The following is a 27234-nucleotide window of genomic DNA, read 5'->3' as shown; positions in this document are numbered from 1 at the left end:
TGCTCTTCGTTATTTCGTCGTTTTGTTCAAAAATATGTACTCATATACTTCGTCGTTCCCGTCGAAATGCACGTATTTTTTCACGCCGTCGATGCTTCTCTTGTTTTTGCGTCGTATGATCTCCTCTACTCGTTTTCTGTTTCCTTCTTTATTTGGTTTGTCGTTGTCCTCTCGTTGTCGTTATCCTCTCGTTGTCGTTATCCTCTCTTTGTCGTTATCCTCTCGTTGTCGTTCCTTTGAAATTCGTGGTTTCTTTCGCCAGCTCTATCCGCTCTTCGATACGGAATTTCACCACGAAAAATTCTTGTTTCGACACGTCTTCAAAATGCCCAAGAACTTTCATGTGCACGTCGAAAGACTTTCTACTAGTCTCACCGTTGCTCTTGCGTCGTCGTTGCAACCGTCACATAAATATTCTTTCAAAGGGTCTCTTCTTTGTCGAGAAAAGATCCAGAATTTGCTCCAGTTTTGCTTCGTCGAATTGTCGCACGCCAGTTTCTCTTCTCCTTCGTTCTCTCCAATTCGTTAGTGTTAATGCACCTTTATTAATTTTATTCTTTGAACGTTCCCGGACGAGCCCCCATAAATTTGTAGGGATAATACAAATTAAGTTTATTATTTTGGGTATTGTTCACAAAGTTTGAAATTAATAATTATAAAAATGAAAAGAACTACGACTCTCGCACTAATAAACGCATCGACTGACTTCGTTAAAAATTCTGCAGCGACTGCATTACTTCAGAGACACCATGGGAGAGAGACACTGTTGGCAATGCTGTTAGGATCTGGCTGATATAGGAAACAGTGTGTGCACTCCCAAACATCTAGGCTGCATGATAATGCCAACTTACTCCAATCCCACATGTCTTTGGTTCTACCCTCTTTTTATACCCGTATATTCTTGATCAGGATCAATAGCGGAGTCGATCTATCCCTATGTCCGTCCGTATTTTCGTCTATCCGTCCGTATGAATGTCGAGAACTCAGGAACTATAAGAGCTAGAAAATGAGATTATGCATGCATTATACAGAGACGTAGACGCAGCGCCACGTTGACCCACGTGTCAAGCCCTTAAACTGCCACAGTTTATAAATTTTAGTCTTGTAAATTTCTATCGGTATGCCAAAAATTGCTTTGCCATGCCCACTATAACGGCTATAAACCGCTCAAAACTGCTACGCCAACACTCTTGAAAAATTGGTTGAAACTTTTTTGTTTATTACTAGTCTTGTAAATTTCTATCGGTCTGCCAAAAAAACACACTTTTGAAACATTTATATTTTTTTTTTAATTTAATTATTCTTTTTCCCTATTTTCATTAATGGGATCAATTTTAACATTTCTCGTTAGCACTACCACTAGACTCGTCTGATTTAAGTCGCGTTTAATCACAACCCGCAGTGTCGTACAACTCGTATCCAATGAACTCATCAAGGATCAACTCATAATAACGAATGACTCTTTTTTTGGATGCTGTGGATCTATTTATTTGTTCATACTTTATAGGCTCTGGCTTTTTCGGAAAACCATTAATTACTTAAACTGTTGAGGCACTAATTAATTTGGGCCTAGGGAGAGCAATAATAAACAACCTTTTGTAGCAGTCACTTTATTTTTATTTAATTTTTTTTTAGCAAAGCGAGCAGCTTTAAAAATCTTTGTTTTTTCTCCTCCGCCAGTGTTTCCTCAAGTGTCGTACAAGTGTTGCCCTATCCAATAACCGCAGATCAGGGTTTTCAGGGTTACGCCTTTTTCGCCTAGTTGGCGGTTGAATTTAAATTGTCGCGGTAACGACATCGCCGATAGCTATTGGGGAACGTTTGGTGAACCACTTGCTGCGTCTGGTTAAATCTGGGGTAAATTCCTTAACCCAGCGATTCCAGACTTTGTCTGCGAATAACTGAGTTCGTTGCCAACGCAGCCTTAGATCGGTATTGCCATCTGCCAAACGCTTATAGCCGTTCGTCGATCCCAGAAGTAAATGATTCGGGGTGAATGCTTCGTCGTCGGCTTAATCTAAAGAGACAAAGGTTAGTGGTCTGGAATTGATGATACTTTCCGCTTCCATAAGGGCGGTTTGAAGAGTTTCGTCGTTGAATTTGTTTGTTGGGCAGATTGTTTTCAAAACAGTTTTGACCGATCTGACTAGTCGTTCCCATGCGCCTTCCATATGAGGTGCTGCAGGCGGGTTGAAGTGCCACCTAATTGCTTCGTATTTTATGGTGATTTCATAAAAGTCGATCTTTTGTAGTTTTTCTTTCACCATTTTATCCGTGGCTTTAAAGTTTGTGCCATTGTCAGAAAAGATTTCTTTTTGAGTCCTGCGACGTGTCATAAAATTCCGCAGACACATAATGCATTAGCTTACATCGAGTTTGTGGGCTACTTCTATGTGTACGGCTCTCAACGTCAGGCAGGAGAAGAGGACTCCCCACCGTTTTTCCTTGTGTCTGTCAACGTTGACCAGTATGGGACCGAAGTAGTCGACTTCCGTGTATGTAAAGGGTCTTTCGAAGCAAGCTAGTCGGGCGACTGGTAATGGAGCCATTTGAGGTACTTCGGGGCTGGCGGTGGAAATTTTGCACAGTTGACAGGCCTTTCGAACTGTTTTATACAGGACTCGTAGACGAGGTACACTCACTCGCATATCTCTGCGTACACCACAATTTTAAAATTAAACTTTGAACAGCAATAGTTCGGCCATTTATGCATATAATTATTCCATTATTTTTTTAAACTTAACTTTAATTTATTGTTTATAATATGACATTTTTTAGAATTATTGTACAATATATTACATTTTATTTTTAATTTTAAACTTCATACTATACAAAAATGTGTACGCAGAGATATGCGAGTGAGTGTACGTAGAAGTCGCTTCGAATACGATTTATCGTTGACTCGTGCATCATGTGATGTGATTTTTCATGGTAATATTTTGTAATTAAAAATGCGATTTGGGACTTCTTTGACATAACGACGGCGTTGTCAGGATTTATGTTATCGTTTTTTCCCTGAATGCGTAGTACGCCGTCTTCGTCCAGGTAAACATTCAGGGCAATCAACGAGCTTGACTTGTCAATGGCTGAATTATATTTTAGAACGGTTATTTCAACTGAACACGCCCTGGATTGCGCCTGTTTATATAGCCACGATTTTGCTCTATGGCCATTCGCCACTACTCCTCCCTCAGCAACTCCTGTGCGTTTTTGTTCCGCACATAGTGAGCAATACAGGGCGCGCAGCAAATTCCAAATTCCCGCATGACGAATGTGCGGGGAGTTTTGTCGCCCTTGTTAAGCCACAGAAATCGTTGAACATGCATGTCGCTTTGCTGAATAGTTATTTGAAACATCTCAGCGATATCCGCGCACACGCCTATACGACCTAGTCGTTGAGGGGTTTTCCGTGACTCTTTGCAGCGGCATCCCAAACCAATCTTATTTTATTTGGCTTGTTTGGGTTTAGAGCGATGAATATAGGGAGGTACCATACACGGTTTATGTCCTCAGCTATATCTTTGGTTTCCAGTTCGAAAGCGTATTTTTTGTCGACTAGGTTGTCAATATAGCCTGGAATTTTATGGAATAGCTTAATTTTTTCTCGAAGACATTCGAGCCGTTTCAGTGCGTTTGAGTAGCTGTCTGGGAGAATTACATTTTTGTCTCGCCAGAGTAGTCCAATTTGGTAGCTACCATTTACTTTCTTGCATGTTTTCTCCAGAATTACCGTAGCCTTTTCGTCGTCTTTAGAGGAGAGCTCCCGCGGTGTGATAGGGTCTGCATTAAAGCTTTCTCTTACCGTCTTGTCGATGTCGTCCCAGTTGCAAATGCAGTGATGAAGGGAATAATTTTGGGTGGCATTACTTGTGCCCTGAAGACTCCATCCTAGCATACATTTTGAGGCGATAGGCTTGTTGCGTCTTCCTTCACGAATTTTGCGGGGAACAGCAAAGGTCCAGTTGTCTGCGCCGATTAGAAGCATTGGTGCAGCATACCAATACGATTTTATGGGCAATCCATGTATGCGCTTGTATTTGCTGCCAAGTTTATGTGCGTCAACGGTTTGCTTAGGTAGGGCAAGGCGTTTGATTGAGTGCACGTTGTTAAGCCACAGTTTTCTTCCACACCCCATAACCGATATTTGTACCTGGGCTTTGAGAGACATTTCCTCCGTACGGGTGGTGTCTCCGGTCCACTGCAGGCAAAGTGGTTCAGAGGAAACAGGAACCTTGAGAAGCTTCAGAATCCCATCATCGATAAGTGTTACAGATGAGCCCTCGTCCAAAAACGCATACGTGTCGACCTTTGCTCCGTTCCCAAAAACGCATACGTGTCGACCTTTGCTCCGTTCCCTTATAGTGTTAACGGCAGGATTCGAAAGTATGATTCTTCGAGGCCAGTTTCTTGATAGTGGGTACTGACGAGTTCGCGCTTAGGAGCTTCTCTGTGAAGGAGAGGGTGGTGTTTTGATTGAAAGTTATCAACGCCGCAATCGCGTTTGGAGAAACATTTGCGACGGCGCATCTTTAGGCATCTGTAGCAGGCCTTGGCGTCGTTGATTATATGATGTCGCTCCGGAACTGGCAATCTTTTTAATTTCTGGCATTGGGCGGCGTAATGTTCGGTGGAGTTGCACATGACGCATGAAGGGTTCGGTTTGGCGTCTTCCTTCTGATCGTCTTCGGACTCACACATTTCTCCGGTTGATAAGTGAGTGTGGGTATTCACGCTCCATGAATTTTGTGCAGGTATGACTGTGGAGGCTGCTTCTGCTAAATTGTATATCCAGTCGCTGAATGATTTTACAACAGGGATAGAAGCACTGCGTGGATGCATGGCCCAGCTTAATTTATGGTGGGCAACTTGTCAACAAGCTCGCGCAGAAGCATTGGGTTGTCAAGATGTGCGTACAGGTTACAGGCCTCCATTGTGGCTCACGCGTTGCGCACTGCCATCGCAAAGTCGATTAGGGACTCCAATCTATCTTTGTGTATACTTATTTTATGGATTTTGCCGATGAGCCGGTCGAGGATCTGTTCCGGTCGCCCAAAAAAGGTTTTTAGCGTCCTGATAACCTCCGGGACGAGTGCCGGCAGTAGCAGCTTATCACGAACCAATTCATAGGCTTTGCCTTCGAGACAATTCTGGAGACGAAGCTTGTTCTCAGCGTCTGAAAATCCAGCTACCGAGCAGATGTACTCGTACATGCTTATGAAGATTGGCCAGTCTGCTGGGTTGCCATTGAAAGACGGCGGATCCGCTGGTAATATTTCCCTTGCTGCTAGTTGGGATGCAGTTGGTCCAAATGATAGGATGTGCCTTTCCTGTGTCCCCTGCTGCTGTGCAAGTATTGCGTATTTCTGCTCGATATATTTCTTTTCTACTTGGCGTGTCTCTTCTAGCATCTCTATCATCAAGTTTTTTGAGCATGGAGTATATTATGTCTCAGCTGGCTTATTGGGATTGGATTCGATTTGTATTATGACGTCATCTTTCGGCGAGGTATTAGTCAGTTTGTTGCGTTGTAAAGCGGCTTGCTGTGAGGTGGAAGGGGTATCGTCGACAAGTTTGCACAAGTCGCACGTCCATTGTGACTGTGCAATAGAGGCAACGACTCCAACGCAGGCGAAGTGGTACCATGCCTTGCACACGTCGCACTGCACCCAGTTTTGGACGCCGTTGAATACGTGGTTATCTTGGCTTATAGATATGTGTGTGTTCCGTGTGAATTTCACAAATGGGTGTCGTCACTTGTAATTGCGCTTAATATTGTGTACTTACAAAGTTTTTAAAAAAAAATGTTGAGGCCATAATTAATTTGGGCCTAGGGAGAGAAATAATAAACAACCTTTTGTAGCAGTCACTTTATTTTTATTTAATTTTTTTTTAGCAAAGCGAGCAGCTTTAAACACCTTTTTTTTTCTTCTTCGCCAGTGTTTCCTCAAGTGTCGTACAAGTGTTGCCCTATCCAATAACCGCAGATCATGGGTAACACTTTACTAAAGGTTTTCAGGATTACGCCTTTTTCGCCTAGTTGGCGGTTGAATTTAAATTACGGAGGTAACATAAACTATAAATATTTTGACACGTCGATTAGGATGGTTAGATTTCTATATCTGCTATGCCATAAACTTGAAAACGTATTTCCTAAGCATCAACAATCTGTTTGTTCTGCTCGGTATATTGGTAGATTGTCGCAAAGTTCTTGCTAAAAGTCATTGTACACCCATTTAAAACAGAGCAAACTCAGCTACAACTCAATGTCTATAATCCTTTAATTTCTGGTACATGTAAAATTCCAAAAGCTCTCGTTGCATTGTAGTCGCTCATAATATCTTCTGATACTGCAGTGTCATTATTGACAATTCGACCTTGGTTTTCATTTTACACAGGTTCTTATAGTAACCAAGCTGTCTACTATTGAAACTCTCCTTGATAAATTTGTCTCTTCTATTACTCTGCGGTTTGTGGGCGTTAGAGTGGGCGTGGCAAAAAGTTTTTTTGCAAATCGATAGAAATTTACAAGACTAATACAAAAATGAAAAAATATTAAAATATTTTTCAAAAGTGTGGGCGTGGCAGTTTTATGCGGTTTGTGGGCGTTAGAGTGGGCGTGGCAACATGAATCAACAAACTTGCGCTGCGTCTATGTCTCTGGAGTCTGTATGCTTAATCTAAACTTTCTAGCTTTTGTAGTTCCTGAGATCTCGACGTTCATACGGACGGACAGACAGACGGACGGACAGACGGACATGGCCAGATCGACTCGGCTATTGATCCTGATCAAGAATATATATACTTTATATGGTCGGAAACGCTTCCTTCTACCTGTTACATACTTTTCAACGAATCTAGTATACCCCTTTGCTCTACAAGTAACGGGTATAAAAATAAAGTTAATAAGACACTTTTATTTTATTTATTGTGGGAAAAAAAGAGTTTAAAGCTAAGATTAAAAACAGAAAAAAGGGCCCATGGGAATTAAACTTCCCACATGTGGCCAGATCACTGCCCCATCCTCCTCTACTACTTCTTTATCTTAAAAAAACTAAAATCTAGCCTCACTATCTGTTATCAAAATGTAAGAGGCTTGTATAGTAAGCTAAATAATTTGTATTCAGATAGCCTTTCCTCTGCATCCCATATTATTGTGTTTACAGAGATTTGGTTAAAACCGGAGATACTTAACTCTGCAGTTTTCCCAGGTATGTACACAGTATACAGGCATGATCGTCTCTCCAGGCGGGGAGGTGGAGTCCTAATTGCTGTTAGGTCTACCCTCACGTCAAAGGAGGTACTTTTTGACGAGTTCCGAAACTTAGAATTCTATGCGTAAAGCTGTCATTTTCTGATAGCTATGTTTATATAACCTCCTTGGTTTAATAAAGAGTTGACACATCTAAGAAATGTTAAGTCCAGACTTTATATAAAATTTAAAAATACCGGTTCTCAATCTATATTTTCTAAATACGTAAGTGTTTGGTTAAATTTTACCGTGCTTAATGCTCAGTGTTATAAGAATTATTTAAACCGTTGTAAGTTCCAGTACGCACAGAATCCAAAACAGTTTTATAATTTCGTTAACACTAAGCGCAAAACAACCAGTTACCATTCCTCGCTATTGTTTGAAAATACTACGGTAACATCGGATCAGGCAATAGCCGATCTATTTGCCAAGTTTTTTCAAACCACATATTCAACGTTACCTCATTCCGAACGGCCTTACTCTTACGCGGTATCAAAGTCGAATTTAATATTCTGTCCCACTCTAAACGAAAGCTCACTGCTTTGTGATCTTCAGCGAGTTAAGCCTGTCTATTCGCCAGGTCCCGACGGAATTCCTGGCTGTGTGCTTAGATTCTGTGCGGATCCCTCTCCATAAAAAGGTAGCAAATCGGATGCAAGCAATTACAGAGGAATCTCCAAATTGTCTGCTATCCCTAAGCATTTTAAATACGTTATCACTCCTCATTTGCAGCACCTTTCTAGGTCAATTATATCACCATGTCAGCATGGGTTCATGAAACGCAGATCAACAACTGCTAACCTTCTGGAGCTAACCTCCTTCGTAGTACAGGGCTTCAAAAATAATCTTCAAACAGATGTCATCTATACGGATTTTAGTAAAGCATTCGGCTCTGTTAATCATTCACTTTTATTAAAAAAACTTGATTTATTAGGCTTCCCTGTTGATCTCCTAAATTGGATTCTAAGTTATCTAAATGGCAAGACGCAACGGGTCCTCTTTAAAAAATTCTCTTTCTTGTATTCTCCGAGTCACATCCGGTGTCCCACAAGGGAGCCACCTAGGTGCGCTCTTTTTTACCTTATTTATTAACGACCTTCCCTTAATAATAAAGCATTCGCGTGTACTTATGTACGCTAATGATGTAAAATTATGCTTGCAATATAAGGACATTTCTCGCCATTTGGACTTACAATCCGATCTAAATAGCTTTCAAACCTGGAGCCGTGATAACGTATTGAACTTAAATGGCTCTAAGTGTAAAGTTATGACCTTTTGTCGTGCCAACGCAATGCACGCGACTTACACTTTAAGTGGGTGCTCTTTGGACTGAATAACACATGTTGATGATCTTGGTGTTCTCTGGACCCTAAACTTAAATTTTCAGACCATATTTTGTCTATTGTCAATAAGGCCAGAGACGTGCTTGGTTTTATAAAACGGTGGTCAAAGGAATTTGATGATCCTTACATGAAACCTTACCCAAACCTTATTTATATCTCTAGTCCGTCCGATCCTCGAGTATGGATCACCTGTTTGGAGTCCACAATATGAAGTTTACTCGGACCGCATTGAATCGGTTCAAAAAATCCCCTTAATTGAGATGCAAACCTTATATAAACTCCTTATTCAAGTAGACTAATGTTAATTAACTTACCCTCCTTAGCTAACCGTAGAACGATGAACAGTCTTTATTTTTAACCTTATTCGTGGTTAAGTTGATAGTCTCGACTTGGTTAGTCGGGTAAACTTCACTGTTCCAAGTAGATTTACTAGAAATTACGTACCTCTAATTTTAAATCAATGTAGATCTAACTATGAGTTGCATGAGTCCTACAGAGTATTATGTTCTGACTATAATAGATTCTATCCTATTATCTCTAATTCTGTCTCTCTGCCGTTCTTAAAGCGATCAATACTAACGTATTTAACAAATTCTTAGATCTTACTAGTATACATATATTTTCTCCTCCTTTACTGTCTTCTATATCGCGTCTATCTTCCCGTCTATAAAACTGTTTTATGCGAACTAGAACTTACAATGGTTTAATTATTTCTTGTAACACTGAGCATTAAGCTCATAAAATTTATTAAATATTTTATTAAATATTATTAAAACAAGGAGGAGATAGACGGTTGGTCGCACTAATGCATATGTCAACTGCGGAAGGAGGCACTTAAATATTTAGAAAAGAACGATTGAGAACCGGTATCTTAAATTTTGTATTTATTAAATATTATTAAAACAAGGAGGAGCTAGACGGTGGGTCGCACTAATGCAGATGTCAACTGCGGAAGGAGGCCCTACCAGTTGCCTGTTATGCAACAAATCAAAGCGAAGTAACGGCAGAGCGAAACGAAAAGTTTGGAGAATCGAAATCTGTAGAAAGCGAGAGTTTGCAGTAACAGAATCAGCGCACCAAATGTGCACCATTTTATCACACAGCCCACAAGTAATATTTGGGTGCTCAGGCTTTATTACTTGACGGCATTTGTTTCGAAAGCAGACGACATTAATTTCCATGTTTTCAGACAATTGTACAAGTTGTACAAAGATGCATATTCAAAACTAGCAAACGAGCTGTAAAATGTACCGAAAATGTGTGGGATAGCGGGTGCACGGTATAGGTTATGTGCATACAAAATTAAAACTTGCAAGCGAGCTGTACGCCTAGAACTTTGGATCTGGTATGCAAAAGCGAGAGAGTGGGTGCCCAGCGCAGTTTATGTGCATAAAAAAATATCACCAAACAGCACTACGCACAACGTACGCAGAGAGAGCAAACTGAATACATATACAAACAAAACCAAAGGTTAAATTAAATTGTTTAAAATAGTGCTCAAATCAAAAGACAATCGAAAGCGAACGGAGTTTGAAAAATGATGTGTACAAAATAGAACTATTTAAAACCACCCCTGAGTTTTATAAAAGCTAAAATAAATTTGGGGCGTAGAAAAAAACGCCACCGTTCGCTTTGAAGTCAGAAAACGAAAGTATATATCAGATTATTTGTATGTTGTAGGATCCTATTATTACTTTAACGTTATGTGTGCCTTACCTGTATATTATAACATTTTCGGGGAGTTTTCCATTCCTTTTATGATAAATTTGTAAAGCAATTTCTAAAGATGCACAGAGCCCATTAACCATTTCTTCACGTTTTGTTTGTAGAACAGCCTTACTATACCACTGTGAGTATGACGAATTTATGGAGGCCACAAATGCTGCATAATAAAAAAATAAGTATAAAAAGTTAAATATTACATATTAAAAATAGGAAATAAATTTAAAATTATACTAACATCATTAAAAGTAACAAACAAATTTATTTACAGTGCTGCTGAGGTAAATACAATAAGTATAAAACGTTCCATGTTAGAAAACCAAAAAATATATTTTGACGCTATAAGGAATACTAAAGAGATAACCAGAGCTGTCGGGCAAAGTCTCAACAGCTAGCCAATACCCAAATAGAGGAAGCTGTACTCAGCAAAGAATCACATCAAGATTGGTTTTAGGCAAGAACGCAATGTACATTTTGACAGTATTGCTTAGACTTAGACTTTAAACAAGAGAGAACGCTATAGTCAAGTTCCCCGACTATCTGATAACCGTTTCTCACCCAGTGGAAGTGCGAGGGAGATATTTCCACAGTGTCAGTTTTAGGTGTTTTGTTAGAGCGCTAGAGTCGGCGTGGCAAAAAAAAATTTTTGGCATTCCACCCGGGCCCGGACTTCGGAGGGAGGCCCGGATTTTTGACGGAAACATAACTTATATGCAAAACTTATAAGCGAAATTCACCGCAAATGTACTTCGATCATTGTTAGACTTAACTTTTTATACCCGTTACTCGTAGACAGGCCCGGCGACAGGGAATATGGGACCGGGGGGAAACACCCCGTCTTGATAGACTCAAGAATAAACGCATTCCCGGCACCAAATTAGTCTTTGTTGCGATCCCGTATAATAAACCCATATAGGTATGAGTTGCGTTTTAGACCATATAAAGTATGTATGTATGTATGTATGTATGTCCATCTGTCCGTCGACGGACTAGAAAGTTGAGATTAAACATACAGACTCCAGAGACATAGACGCAGCGCAAGTTTGTTGATTCATGTCGCCACGCCCACTCCAAACAAACCGCATAAAACTGCCACGCCCACACTTTTGAAAAATGTTTTAAAATTTTTTAATTTTTGTATTAGTCTTGTAAATTTCTAACGATTTGCCAAACAATTTTTTGCCACGCCCACTCTAAAGCCCACAAACCGCATAAAACTGACACGCCCACACTTTTGAAAAATGTTTTAATATTTTTTCATTTTTGTAAGTCTTGTAAATTTCTATCGATTTGCCAAAAAAATTTTGCCACGCCCACTATAACGCCCACAAACCGCCCAAAACTGCCACGCCCACACTTTTGAAAAATGTTTTGATATTTTTTCATTTTTGTATTAGACTTGTAAATTTCTATCGATTTGCCAAAAAACTTTTTGCCACGCCCACTCTAACGCCCACAAACCGCCAAAAATTGTCAGTGTTGAAGACTCTCCTTCGCACTTCCACTAGCTGAGTAACGGGTATCAGATAGTCGGGGAACTCGATTATAGCGTTCTCTCTTGTTTTGATTAACATAATGTAACCATGTACACTCTAGGTAAACAAAACATAGCAATGGACGCTTTATCGCGGTAAAATGTAAACGTGTTAGAAAACTGTAGTGTCTCGTTATTCTTAGTGAGTATTATCTGACCTCTACTATTGCAGCAACAAAATTTATTTTAAAATGAAATCATAATAGAAAGGCGGAATATTCATTGGTCAATACATTCGTGCTATACAATTCTTAAACAGAAACACCCTATTGAAAGTTTTTGCAAGACGTCACGGCAGATGTAGAAAATTAAATATATGGCTAGCTCCACTAACCAAGGTGGAACTATCAACTTTACCACGAATAAGATTAGCTAAGCTTTCCTTAGCTTCTCAAAGCATCCTTTTACGGATGGCTTCCTCCTACGGTATGTTAATACTGAATGCTGAAATAAAAAGCAATCCTTATATTAGGTATTTGTCCGCAGTTAGTCGCCGTAAGGCAACAGAAAAAAATTTACGGACTCCAAACAGTTAAAACATTGTCAAGAATCAGGCGGACTAACGAAATAAAAAACGTTTCAATATTTTAAGGATCATAAAGTTCCGTTAAGCAACTTTTGTTGTTTTTTATCGGATGGCATCACCGAGTTCACTTCTCTGCATTCTCGCCTCGAGCATGGTTCAATTCCTTTTTCTCTTGTTTCATTTTCTTTTGTCGCATCGCACTATTACCATGCAGCACAAGTGGCCACGTTCAGCAACAGCTCTATCGGTCTCGCTCTAACATATTAATTCCCATTCTCAGATAATTAGTCGCTTTACCCCTTTTACTTTGAGAATAAATGAAATAAGGAACACTCAAAGGAACCCAAGGAAAAGAGGAAAAAGTACAGTCTTGCACACCCTTTACTTTGCCACAAGCGCAATAAGAAGCAGATAACGACTATCTTAATTCTAAATTTCATCACGACACGTCCATTCTGACTTTTACACGTCCTTGTGTAAGCTTTCGATACTGAGATACCAGATACTGAGATCACACATTTTCTTCAAAGTTCGGTAAAATTGTATTTATTACATTCCTAATCTTACTTAAGAAATATATTTTATAAATTTTATTTTTCAAATAAAAACAGCGTCTGTTTCATTGTTGCTGAGATAACTTATTATTTCTTTAGCCAGTAATACATCAACTTAACAACTTGTTTTAATAATGCCTGTTATTGTAAGCCACATATTGATACTCCGCCAGTTGTCACATTTTTAATCATTTATTTAAATCAAACTCATCGTCTCACCTAGACGGAAACACTTTGTCCCATACCCATCGTCTCACCTAGACTGATAACTCTTCATTAATCACTCATTGTCTCACCTCGACGGATAACTCACAGCTCATCGTCACTTTTGGACAGATGACTCGTTTGCAAACGTTGGCGGGCTTTTCTCTACATTTTCGTTATTCAATTCGTTTAGAATTTCAACATCTGTCATTTTCATTATATCTTCATAATAATACTTGAACGTTCGGATACCTGTCAATGACTTAAGTGTTTACCTGGCACCCTCTAATACTTCAGTTACCAGAAACTCTGAATTTCGGATCCAATTTGGTTTGATGTCTCTCTTATTTTTTCAATAACGCATAGTCACCTACGTGGTGTTTAATAACAGCTGCCTCACTGCTTTCAAATCTGGGTTCGTCAGAAGACGCTAAGGCTGACGGCAGAGTGCGTGCGAAGCGATAATATTGGGCGAGAACGAGCTATAAAGCTCTGCAAGCATTTTTAAGTGAAATCGCTCGAAAGATGAGATGAGAGCGAGGCTAGTTGCGAGCTCAAGCGATAAAGCGAGAGCAAAGCGAGAGAGCAGTTTGCAACCTGCTTTATCGCTTCAACTCGCTCAGAGCGTACGATTGTTTTGTTGTATTCTGTGCTTTAATTACCGTTTATTTTCAAATTTTTAAAAAAAATTTGGCCAATTTTTCGTCAAACGACTACTAATTTTATTTAATATATAATCAAAAGTCGAAATAGACATACGCGTATAGTTAAAGAACCTATCTGGGTAGTTTCGTAAATCATTGTATAAATTGTTGAAGTCCCCTTTTTCATTTGTGTTGGTGTTAAGGGGGTGGAAAAATTTTTCGTCCGAATCCATCGCGTTCACATTTATAACTAAAAAAAAACAATGTAGCTCGCTTCTCGCCTCACTCTCACTCTGTGATCTTCTCGCTTTGCTCATAGCTTCTCGCTTTGCTCATAGCTTCTCGCTTTGCTCATAGCTTCTCGCTTCGCATCTCGCGCGCACTCTGCCGTCAGCCTAGGGAATTTATATTTTTTGTAGCTTGAGCTCTAAGGCTTGCCAAATCTATTTCACATTCGATCTCACAAGGGGGATCTCCAAGGGGTCGGGCCAGTTTGCTATTTAACATCTCCAACGGACTTGCCTCAGTGGCACGACAAATAGTACAAATTAGTGCCACTGTTGGCAGCAAACATACAAGAGCTCGAGGGTAAGTTTCCAATTCCGAAACCCAACCCCCAACTCAAAAAAAAAAATGTAGCGAACTTCTAATCTATTTTGTTCTCATATATGAATGGGTTTGAATCTTTTGAAGATTCGTTGATATTAATTCATTATTTTAAATATGTCGTCACTGGATTAGTGAGATTCAATCACAACTTTCTCAAACGCAAATTTGATTTCTCTTGTTGAATTACTTTTTTAAAAAGATTGGCGAATTTTTTGTACCTTTGAATAAACCAAAAAACCCATCCGAAGACTCTTAGAACCTTAGTGAGCAACGAAAATGACTCTATTTTCTGAAATACATAATTCGGCTCTAGTATTGCATTAAGAGCTAATGCTGACATGTGCAATTCGTTCGACAGCCGGCACTTTGAATTGGCGATTTACAGGTCAATCAACTCCTGACAACCAAATAGAATCTAAGCTCATTAACGTCACACCGCCGTGACAAAATATCCGAATACTATCCGACAACTCTTAAAATAATAATAATTTGATTGATTATACGATTATAAAGATCTGTAAAAAAGGATATGTTTTCGTCTCGAATGCAGAGAACGTAGATGTGTATCTGTAAGAAAAAGTCGCGACACTTTGATTATTTGGATCTGCAAGTACGATATCTGCAATTGCAAGTGTAGCGACTAGTCCTATTTAAACTTTCGTAGCCATAGTTCATTAGGTTATAAATTTGCCATTGTGATCAGAAGGCATAATAGGCCAAATGGATCGGAAATTCGAGAAGTCACTGACAGTATGTTTCGTTCTGTCGCACAAAGATCACGGATCTGGAGTTATCCAACCGAAACTGAAAGTGATCTTTACCAGGTAACCAAGACAACGTGAATGAACTCTGCGTATTTGGACAAGTGGGTTGCGCCAAATCTACAAGCCCAAACCAAAGTCTAAACGTTAAAAAGTGTACAGACAAGGTTCCCAAGTTACGGTATGTAATCTTAAGATCTTCGGAGTCTCAGATGGATTTCGTTACCCCACTATGAACTGAAAGTTTCAGCCATCTTCATTAAACATTACTTTGCAATACATTTTCTTGACGTCTGCTGTAAGGACAAATTTGTACCGCCTATAGAAGCAACATCACATATACACGTGCTCAGGAGATTGGGGAGCAATTCCTCCACAGACCAAAATTTCAGCATGGTTGTATCGATTGACTCCAAGACTTTCTCTTGATAGCTGAAATGTACCAATTACTGCTAGCAGGACATATGCCTGACACTATCCAGTCGAGAACGATCTTTTGTACGATGGGGAGCTCATGGTCTTGTATTCTCTGGCCGACTAAAAAGAAGTTGAAAGAACGAGTCATACAAGGCATATATATTTTTTTGGGCTTTAACAAGAATGGATATTTATGGAAATATTGCTAATTATACCCGTTACTCGTAGAGTAAAAGGGTATACTAGATTCGTTGAAAAGTATGTAACAGGCAGAAGGAAGCGTTTCCGACCATATAAAGTATATACACTGACGAGCAAAACTGTAACACGAGTTGTATATTCTAACTTCAACGGTCAGTATCTTCTCTCCTATTTTATGTACGATAATAATCTTAGTCTTGTTTTGTTGCTACTATATTTGACTCGCTTGTGAAAATATGAAGCGATTTGATAATCTGGAATAAATATGCCGAAGCAAAATGTAAAAGAAGTCAAATGTTACAGTTTTGCACTGGGGTGATATATTAAACGAAAATTTTTTTTTAAATTATTTTAATAATGAGTCCACAGCCCTTTTGATTTTTTTAGCTCCGTTATGCGATTTGGCATACTTTGGGTATACCGTAGCACCATTTCAGGACGAATAGCATACCAGAGGTCCTTTGTTCTTTCCCACAGCTCCATCATTCTACTTGGAGGGCCTGCATATTTTGCCAGTTGGGATTTTACATGGCTCCACAAATTTTCTATGGGATACATATCAGGAGATTGCGGTGGCCACTTCAGCGATTGAAAATTTTGCTTTTCCATCCAATTGTTGACCAAAATCGATGTGTGTTTGGGATCCTTGTCTTGCTGAAATATGCATTTTTTAGCAGCAATACCCATATTTTGAATTACTTTTGGAAGATTTTGTTGCAAAATGTTTAAGTAATGTTCCTTCCGCATTATACCTTCAATTAACACCAAGGGACCAACTCCGTTTTTGTGTATACAGCCCCAAACCATTATGGATCCGCCACCTTGCTTCACGGTTTGCTTCACGTTACTTGGTGACTGGACTGTGGGATCTCTAGTCCAATACCAAGAGCGTCCATCTGACTCGAAACGATTAATTTTGGTTTCATCTGACCATATAACCTGAAAAACCAAATTTTTGTGATTGTTTTAACTTATTGGTATTGGACTAGAGACTGGACTGTGGGATCTCTAGTCCAATACCAAGAGCGTCCATCTGACTCGAAACGATTAATTTTGGTTTCATCTGACCATATAACCTGAAAATCCAAATTTTTGTGATTGTTTTAACTTATTGGTATTGGTATTATATTTGGTTCAACGTATTGAATTATTTCTTTCGAGAGAGTTGGTATAAAATTACAAATGGGACTCTTGCGCTTAATTATGTTTTTAATGCATTCATTATTAACTTCTATTTTATCTTGATTATAAATTTTATTCTCATCTTCAAAATATGATTGTTGATCTGAATGGTCTAACTGATACCCATTATGGTCGGGATATGGAATTATTTTAATGGTGTTAAAGATTTTGTGGTTAATAGGAATATGTGAAATGAGTAATAGTTCGTTATTTGTTTTATCAATCCAAGTTGATGTTTTGATTCAAAGTATATTCTGGCTGTTAATGCTTTCTAACTTGTCGTAAATGAGTAATTTTGGGTTAAAAAGACCAAGACGTGAAAGTTGCATGCCCATTTCTATGTCTTCTATGTATTCAATAAATTGCGTGAGCTCATAGACGAGTGTGTCAATATTATTGCGATTATTTTCGTAGATGGTGAGTTTCTGCAGTCCTTCATTCACAAATTTTACGAAATCATTTAATTTATGAACTTGAATTGAATTTTCTGCAATTAGATCTATTTTTTGTTTGTTAATTTTTACTCTATCATTTTCATCAAGTGTGCCAAAAAGAAAGTTAAAAGATGAACCAAATAGTCCACGTTTTTGCCTAATTTGTTGATGAATAGTTAAACCATTTAATTCTTTCAATAGTTTGTTGTACAAATATTTCATTTTAGGTGAGTCTGATATTTTGTTACCAAAAGATTTTGTGATTGCATTGATTTCCGTTAAGTTAATTCTTAGACAGTGATGTTCATATGCTAGCGGTATTTAAATTGGATTACTTGAAAAGAGTAAATAGCCAAGGTCGGAATCTGGTTTGGTTATTTGAATTTGTTGAGTATGGCCCGTGGTGAATAATAGAAGCAACATCATTATACACAAGGATCCTGTGGAGGTTAAACGGTATTAGTTTTTTTTTGTTTCTTAAATTGTGTTTTGTAGTATTTGATTTCTCTATTTCGACTAGTAATTTTGTAATGGTCATCATCTATTTTTTCATTTTTATTATTTTTTAAATGGATTTTCTAATTTACCCTTTTGAATTGGACCTTTTCTGTATTTAGTGTCAATAATATTAAATTCCTGTCGATCGTCATTTATTTTATCTATTTTTATACCCGTTACTCGTAGAGTAAAAGGGTATACTAGATTCGTTGAAAAGTATGTAACAGGCAGAAGGAAGCGTTTCCGACCATATAAAGTATATATATTCTTGATCAGGATTCATAGCCGAGTCGATCTGGCCATGTCCGTCTGTCCGTCCGTCTGTCTGTCCGTATGAACGTCGAGATCTCAGGAACTACAAAAGGTAGAAAGTTGAGATTAAGCATACTGACTCCTGAGACATAGACGCAGAGCAAGTTTGTCGATTCATGTTGCCACGCCCACTCTAACGCCCACAAACCGCGCAAAACTGCCACGCCCACACTTTTGAAAAATGTTTTGATATTTTTTCATTTTTGTATTAGTCTTATAAATTTCTATCGATTTGCCAAAAAACTTTTTGTGACGCCCACTTTAACACCCACAAACCGCCCAAAGCTGCCACGCCCACACTTCGAAAAATGTTTTGATATTTTTTCATTTTTGAATTAGTCTTGAAAATTTCTATCGATTTGCCAAAAAACTTTTTGCCACGCCCACTCTAGCGCCCACAAACCGCCAAAAACTGTCAGTGCTGAAGACTCCTTCGCACTTTCACTAGCTGAGTAACGGGTATCAGATAGTCGGGGAACTCGACTATAGCGTTCTCTCTTGTTCTATCTTTAATTTTTTGAATGTTTAATATCGGATGACCAGCGTATAAAAAAATTTGAGCAGGTGTTTGTCCAGTTGTGTCATGTTTAATTTTATGGTTGTATGTGTAAAGGATTGTTTCTATCTTGCCTAATTTTACTTCTTCATCATCAGATAATTTGAATTTACGGATTTTTTCATTTATTGTCTTATGTAATCTTTCGACGTCTGCTACTCCGTTTTTTGCCGTATTGAGTTGCAATTCGATTCCTTCGGATTCGAGCCATCGCTTTAGAGTCAAGCTAGAGAAAGCTCCTTCTCTGTCTGCCTTTAGTAATTTGGGCTTAACTAACTGATTAAAAATGCGCATTAATGCGTTTCTGCATTCTATTCAGTCCTTTGTTTTAATTTGCTCGAGTGTAGCGAATTTAGATAAAATATCAATGCAACTGATGTAATGTTTTCCCTCAGATGAATAAATATCTACCATAAATTTGTCTCGACAATGTTGTAATTTTAAAAGGCATTTTAGTGTTTCTATGTTCTGTTTTAGCCAAATTGCATATGTTGCATTCGTTTATTATATTCTGAATTAGTAGTTGACTATTTGGAAAGAAGTGATTTTCTTTAAATAATTTTGTCATTTTCTGAATGTAAAAGTTTTTCATGTGATTAAAGTATGATTTCTTTAAATTCGGCGTATGAACCAACATAATTTAATAGGAAGAGACTGCGAATTACTTTAGTGTAGGTGGTATTAATAATTTCTCTGTGTGCTCTTTGGATAATTTCAAAATCTACATCGCTCTCAATATAAATGGTTACGTTTCTATGAATAAAACAAGAGAGAACGCTATAGTCGAGTTCCCCGACTATCTGATACCCGTTACTCAGCTAGTGGAAGTGCGAAGGCGAGTCTTCAACACTGACAGTTTTTTTCGGTTTGAGGGCGTTAGAGTGGGCGTGGCAAAAAGTTTTTGGCAAATCGATAGAAATTTACAAGTCTAATACAAAAATGAAAAAATATCAAAACATTTTTCAAAAGTGTGGGCGTGGCAGTTTTGGGCGGTTTGTGGGTGTTAAAGTGGGCGTCACAAAAAGTTTTTTGGCAAATCGATAGAAATTTATAAGACTAATACAAAAATGAAAAAATATCAAAACATTTTTCAAAAGTGTGGGCGTGGCAGTTTTGCGCGGTTTGTGGGCGTTAGAGTGGGCGTGGCAACATGAATCGACAAACTTGCTCTGCGTCTATGTCTCAGGAGTCAGTATGCTTAATCTCAACTTTCTACCTTTTGTAGTTCCTGAGATCTCGACGTTCATACGGACAGACAGACGGACGGACAGACGGACATGGCCAGATCGACTCGGCTATGGATCCTGATCAAGAATATATATACTTTATATGGTCGGAAACGCTTCCTTCTGCCTGTTACATACTTTTCAACGAATCTAGTATACCCTTTTACTCTACGAGTAACGGGTATAAAAATAGATAAAATAAATGACGATCGACAGGAATTTAATATTATTGACACTAAATACAGAAAAGGTCCAATTCAAAAGGGTAAATTAGAAAATCCATTTAAAAAATAATAAAAATGAAAAAATAGATGATGACCATTACAAAATTACTAATCGAAATAGAGAAATCAAATACTACAAAACACAATTTAAGAAACAAAAAAAAACTAATACCGTTTAACCTCCACAGGATCCTTGTGTATAATGATGTTGCTTCTATTATTCACCACGGGCCATACTCAACAAATTCAAATAACCAAACCAGATTCCGACCTTGGCTATTTACTCTTTTCAAGTAATCCAATTTAAATACCGCTAGCATATGAACATCACTGTCTAAGAATTAACTTAACGGAAATCAATGCAATCACAAAATCTTTTGGTAACAAAATATCAGACTCACCTAAAATGAAATATTTGTACAACAAACTATTGAAAGAATTAAATGGTTTAACTATTCATCAACAAATTAGGCAAAAACGTGGACTATTTGGTTCATCTTTTAACTTTCTTGTTGGCACACTTGATGAAAATGATAGAGTAAAAATTAACAAACAAAAAATAGATCTAATTGCAGAAAATTCAATTCAAGTTCATAAATTAAATGATTTCGTAAAATTTGTGAATGAAGGACTGCAGAAACTCACCAACTACGAAAATAATCGCAATAATATTGACACACTCGTCTATGAGCTCACGCAATTTATTGAATACATAGAAGACATAGAAATGGGCATGCAACTTTCACGTCTTGGTCTTTTTAACCCAAAATTACTCAATTACGACAAGTTAGAAAGCATTAACAGCCAGAATATACTTTGAATCAAAACATCAACTTGGATTGATAAAACAAATAACGAACTATTACTCATTTCACATATTCCTATTAACCACAAAATCTTTAACACCATTAAAATAATTCCATATCCCGACCATAATGGGTATCAGTTAGACCATTCAGATCAACAATCATATTTTGAAGATGAGAATAAAATTTATAATCAAGATAAAATAGAAGTTAATAATGAATGCATTAAAAACATAATTAAGCGCAAGAGTCCCATTTGTAATTTTATACCAACTCTCTCTAAAGAAATAATTCAATACGTTGAACCAAATATAATACCAATACCAATAAGTTAAAACAATCACAAAAATTTGGATTTTCAGGTTATATGGTCAGATGAAACCAAAATTAATCGTTTCGAGTCAGATGGACGCTCTTGGTATTGGACTAGAGATCCCACAGTCCAGTCACCAAGTAACGTGAAGCAAACCGTGAAGCAAGGTGGCGGATCCATAATGGTTTGGGGCTGTATACACAAAAACGGAGTTGGTCCCTTGGTGTTAATTGAAGGTATAATGCGGAAGGAACATTACTTAAACATTTTGCAACAAAATCTTCCAAAAGTAATTCAAAATATGGGTATTGCTGCTAAAAAATGCATATTTCAGCAAGACAAGGATCCCAAACACACATCGATTTTGGTCAACAATTGGATGGAAAAGCAAAATTTTCAATCGCTGAAGTGGCCACCGCAATCTCCTGATATGTATCCCATAGAAAATTTGTGGAGCCATGTAAAATCCCAACTTGCAAAATATGCAGGCCCTCCAAGTAGAATGATGGAGCTGTGGGAAAGAACAAAGGACCTCTGGTACGCTATTCGTCCTGAAATGGTGCTACGGTATACCCAAAGTATGCCAAATCGCATAACGGAGCTAAAAAAATAAAAAAGGGCTGTGGACTCATTATTAAAATAATTAAAAAAAAAATTTTCGTTTAATATATCACCCCAGTGCAAAACTGTAACATTTGACTTCTTTTACATTTTGCTTCGGCATATTTATTCCAGATTATCAAATCGCTTCATATTTTCACAAGCGAGTCAAATATAGTAGCAACAAAACAAGACTAAGATTATTATCGTACATAAAATAGGAGAGAAGATACTGACCGTTGAAGTTAGAATATACAACTCGTGTTACAGTTTTGCTCGTCAGTGTATATTCTTGATTAGGATCAATAGCCGAGACGATCTGGCCATGTCCGTCTTTCCGTCCGTCTGTCCGTCCGTATGAACGTCGAGATCTCAGGAACTACAAAAGCTAGAAAGAGTAAGCATAGATGTCCAGAGACATAGAAGCAGCGCAAGTTTGTCGATTCATGTAGCCACGCCACAAACAGCCCAAAACTGCCCCACACACATTTTTTAAAAAGGTTTTGATATTTTTTCATTTTTGTATTAGTCTGTCTTGTAATTTTCTAACGATTTGCCAAAAAACTTTTTGTGACGCCCACTTTAACACCCACAAACCGCCCAAAGCTGCCACGCCCACACTTCGAAAAATGTTTTGATATTTTTTCATTTTTGAATTAGTCTTGAAAATTTCTATTGATTTGTCAAAATACTTTTTGCCACGCCCACTCTAACGCCCACAAACCGCCAACAACTGTCAGTGTTGAAATTTCTCCTTCGCACTTCCACTAGCTGAGTAACGGGTATCAGATAGTCGGATAACTCGACTATAGCGTTCTCTCTTGTTTTTACATCTGAATATTTATCGATGATGACTCTGTGACCGAAGCTGAGCTGGCCTCACTCGGGTTTTTATTTAAATTAAATACCTTTGTTTCGCTTTTTTATCTCATCACATAAATAAACTCTTTGAGAAAATGCAAGTCCTATTGAAAAGTTCCAATATGAATTCTTAACTCCCGAAAAATAGGGCGTAGAAATAACAGGATCTGGCAATTTAATTTTTGCTTGGGCGCTCACACAGGCCGCGTAAAAATTATTCTATCCAATGCGAAACATGCGAAGTGGTTGGAGTTTTTTCCAGGAGCAGTTATTGCATAAGGGCGCACTTTTTGCAACGAACTTCTGCTTTCACTCCTCTGAGGATAAATATGGCTTCGTTGTGGAATATTTTCGGTCCTAGACGGCTCGCCGGCGACCATATGCTTTTATCTCCATTCGCTCCCGAAAATCGCTGGAGGCCAATTGGAGGGTAATTGGCAGGATTTCTATTCTACATTTACTACAATCATAGATAGCCATCCTAACCTCACAAATATATTCAGCATACAGTATCTACGATCATGTCGGAGAGACAATGCGTTGGAAACCATTTCCTCACTGTAAGTTTCGGAGGCCAACTATGCTATAGCTTTGGAATTGTTACAAAACAAATAAAATCGACAATAAAAAGTGATAAGGGGAGCACAGCCTTCTGAAATTTAATTCCAACGTGGGAATTCATGGCATCAACTAGGGACTAGCGATGTAGGACTCTGGAGACCATAGATTTCTCCAAGGCGCTGTGGTACTCCTATCCACTGCCACCGTGTTGGTATAAAACCGTTCAGGATCCTTTGTTCCTTGTCGTGCTGTTTTCGACTTGGGCTCCCAACTGATGAAAAGAAATTCGACCGCATGTGTTACCGGAATAGGTGACTTTAGTTTCGAGACCGATGGTTTGTTCAGTTAACTTAACAATTAACAAAATCTTTTGGGGGAGTTTGGATAAAAGTCCAAGCTCTGCAAAGATTCTTATCTCTTGAGAGAAAATTAGAGCATCGTCTAGACGTCAACGCCCAATACAAGGCTTTCATTGAGGAGTACTAGCATATGGGGCATATGTCAGCAGTTCAGACAGAAGATTTTAGTTCCTGTGGATATTTTTTACCTCATCATTGCGTCATGAAAGAGGACAGCACCAACTCTAAGTTTCGCGCCGTTTTTAATAGAACAACGTCAGAATACTCCTTTAACGCTTTTCAGAAGGCTGGTCCGGTAATTTAGCCAAAACTTTTCCAGATTCTTCTACTCTTACGTATGCTTACTAGCCAGCTGTAAGATAGACGTATCAGTTGTCTATGAATGAGAAGGCGACATTTCCAGTGGTTGCTGAGACTATTCGCCGAGATATCTGACGCCAGTTCCAAAGAAGAAGCCATCAACGTCCTCAATCTTGTACAGAGGCAATTTTAAACTAAGGAAGAGGTATTTAAATGTACCAGCCGTTTTGAAAGGAGTTTCGGAAGATTATAAGGAGTCCCTCTTTAAGTTTGACGATAAGGCCGATTTTACAAAAATAGGTAGACCTCGCCTGGGATCCGGTGTCTGATCAGCCCATTTTCAACCCTTCAATCAACATCAAGGCCTGGCTGACGTTCAGATTAATCCGCAATCGCTCGATTTAATGATCTTGGTTTGGTTGGCCCAGTAATCACAAAATCGAATCTTTTTCTTCGGCTGCTGTGCAAGGATAAGTTGTCCCAGGACGAAAGCCTTTTTTTGGCGAAAGATTCAGAATGGCAAGATATTTGATGTATTGCTAATATGACATTCTCTTGTGTATCTCCCTTGTGTTTATTTGGAACGAAGACATTGCGTCGCTAAGCACGTCGTCGCGTGCCAGAGCTATAAGGAAAGTACGGAGATCGCGTAGAGAATTTCCTTGAGCGATGATTCCGACTATACAAGGCTCTACGAATCTGTTAATTTTCTTAAGTGATTATTACGACTATATAAGGCTCTACGAGTCCTGGCGTTTATTATTTGGTTTTTAAATTGCTGTCCAAAAATGCCTAAAATCCTAGATAGAACTGGATATGCCAATTTCTACTCCAACACTCAGGAAACTTACACGCTTTGCGTATGTAACTTTAACTTAACTTTTTGCTTTTATCAGATAGAGGAGATCATACGAACATGACCATATATATATTCTTTAGAGAAAACACTTTCTGCATCCTATACCCTTGTATACCCTTTTACTCTAGGAGTAAAGGTAATAGTAAGCTAATCTTATTATTATATAATAATAAAATTAACTTGACTATAGCGTTTTCTCTTGTTATTTAATGTTAAATAAAAGTTTATTAATGTATCAGCTAATATGTCATCACACTCTCACTTTTTTTTAGCCGAGCATTAATAGAGGCGCGGGACTATAGCGATCTCGCTTCTAAAATAATAATAATGCAATGCACTATCCAGGACGTTTGCAATAAGCTGATAAGGAATAATTTGTAGTCTTATGAAATTGAGTAAACCGAAAAATATGTCTTCCATATGAGAGAACGCTATTATTGGGAAGTGAGAGGGATATGAAGATATGCAAACAGCAAAGAAGTGCTATACCAAGCAAAAAGTGAATCCATTAGCATGCAGTGATGAGGCGGCTTGTAATTATAGTATAGCTATATATAGCGGTTTGTGGGTGTTAAAGTGGGCGTCACAAAAAGTTTTTTGGCAAATCGATAGAAATTTATAAGACTAATACAAAAATGAAAAAATATCAAAACATTTTTCAAAAGTGTGGGCGTGGCAGTTTAACGGGGTTTGTGGGCGTTAGAGTGGGCGTGGCAACATGAATCGACAAACTTGCTCTGCGTCTATGTCTCAGGAGTCAGTATGCTTAATCTCAACTTTCTACCTTTTGTAGTTCCTGAGATCTCGACGTTCATACGGACAGACAGACGGACGGACAGACGGACATGGCCAGATCGACTCGGCTATGGATCCTGATCAAGAATATATATACTTTATATGGTCGGAAACGCTTCCTTCTGCCTGTTACATACTTTTCAACGAATCTAGTATACCCTTTTACTCTACGAGTAACGGGTATAAAAATAGATAAAATAAATGACGATCGACAGGAATTTAATATTATTGACACTAAATACAGAAAAGGTCCAATTCAAAAGGGTAAATTAGAAAATCCATTTAAAAAATAATAAAAATGAAAAAATAGATGATGACCATTACAAAATTACTAATCGAAATAGAGAAATCAAATACTACAAAACACAATTTAAGAAACAAAAAAAAACTAATACCGTTTAACCTCCACAGGATCCTTGTGTATAATGATGTTGCTTCTATTATTCACCACGGGCCATACTCAACAAATTCAAATAACCAAACCAGATTCCGACCTTGGCTATTTACTCTTTTCAAGTAATCCAATTTAAATACCGCTAGCATATGAACATCACTGTCTAAGAATTAACTTAACGGAAATCAATGCAATCACAAAATCTTTTGGTAACAAAATATCAGACTCACCTAAAATGAAATATTTGTACAACAAACAAATTAGGCAAAAACGTGGACTATTTGGTTCATCTTTTAACTTTCTTGTTGGCACACTTGATGAAAATGATAGAGTAAAAATTAACAAACAAAAAATAGATCTAATTGCAGAAAATTCAATTCAAGTTCATAAATTAAATGATTTCGTAAAATTTGTGAATGAAGGACTGCAGAAACTCACCAACTACGAAAATAATCGCAATAATATTGACACACTCGTCTATGAGCTCACGCAATTTATTGAATACATAGAAGACATAGAAATGGGCATGCAACTTTCACGTCTTGGTCTTTTTAACCCAAAATTACTCAATTACGACAAGTTAGAAAGCATTAACAGCCAGAATATACTTTGAATCAAAACATCAACTTGGATTGATAAAACAAATAACGAACTATTACTCATTTCACATATTCCTATTAACCACAAAATCTTTAACACCATTAAAATAATTCCATATCCCGACCATAATGGGTATCAGTTAGACCATTCAGATCAACAATCATATTTTGAAGATGAGAATAAAATTTATAATCAAGATAAAATAGAAGTTAATAATGAATGCATTAAAAACATAATTAAGCGCAAGAGTCCCATTTGTAATTTTATACCAACTCTCTCTAAAGAAATAATTCAATACGTTGAACCAAATATAATACCAATACCAATAAGTTAAAACAATCACAAAAATTTGGATTTTCAGGTTATATGGTCAGATGAAACCAAAATTAATCGTTTCGAGTCAGATGGACGCTCTTGGTATTGGACTAGAGATCCCACAGTCCAGTCTCTAGTCCAATACCAATAAGTTAAAACAATCACAAAAATTTGGTTTTTCAGGTTATATGGTCAGATGAAACCAAAATTAATCGTTTCGAGTCAGATGGACGCTCTTGGTATTGGACTAGAGATCCCACAGTCCAGTCACCAAG

At 37.9% G+C, this 27234-nt stretch overlaps 1 pseudogene; it reads right to left on the bottom strand.

Moving 5' to 3' along the window:
* Nucleotides 1-27234, bottom strand: part of LOC122625482 — a 135030-nt pseudogene that overhangs the window by 78152 nt on the left and 29644 nt on the right.

The sequence above is a fragment of the Drosophila teissieri genome, unplaced genomic scaffold (genome assembly GCF_016746235.2).
Source record: "Drosophila teissieri strain GT53w unplaced genomic scaffold, Prin_Dtei_1.1 Segkk118_quiver_pilon_scaf, whole genome shotgun sequence".
NCBI lineage: Eukaryota > Metazoa > Arthropoda > Insecta > Diptera > Drosophilidae > Drosophila > Drosophila teissieri.
The sequence above is the reverse complement of the archived record's forward strand: the minus strand, read 5'-3'. Positions and strand labels throughout refer to the sequence as shown.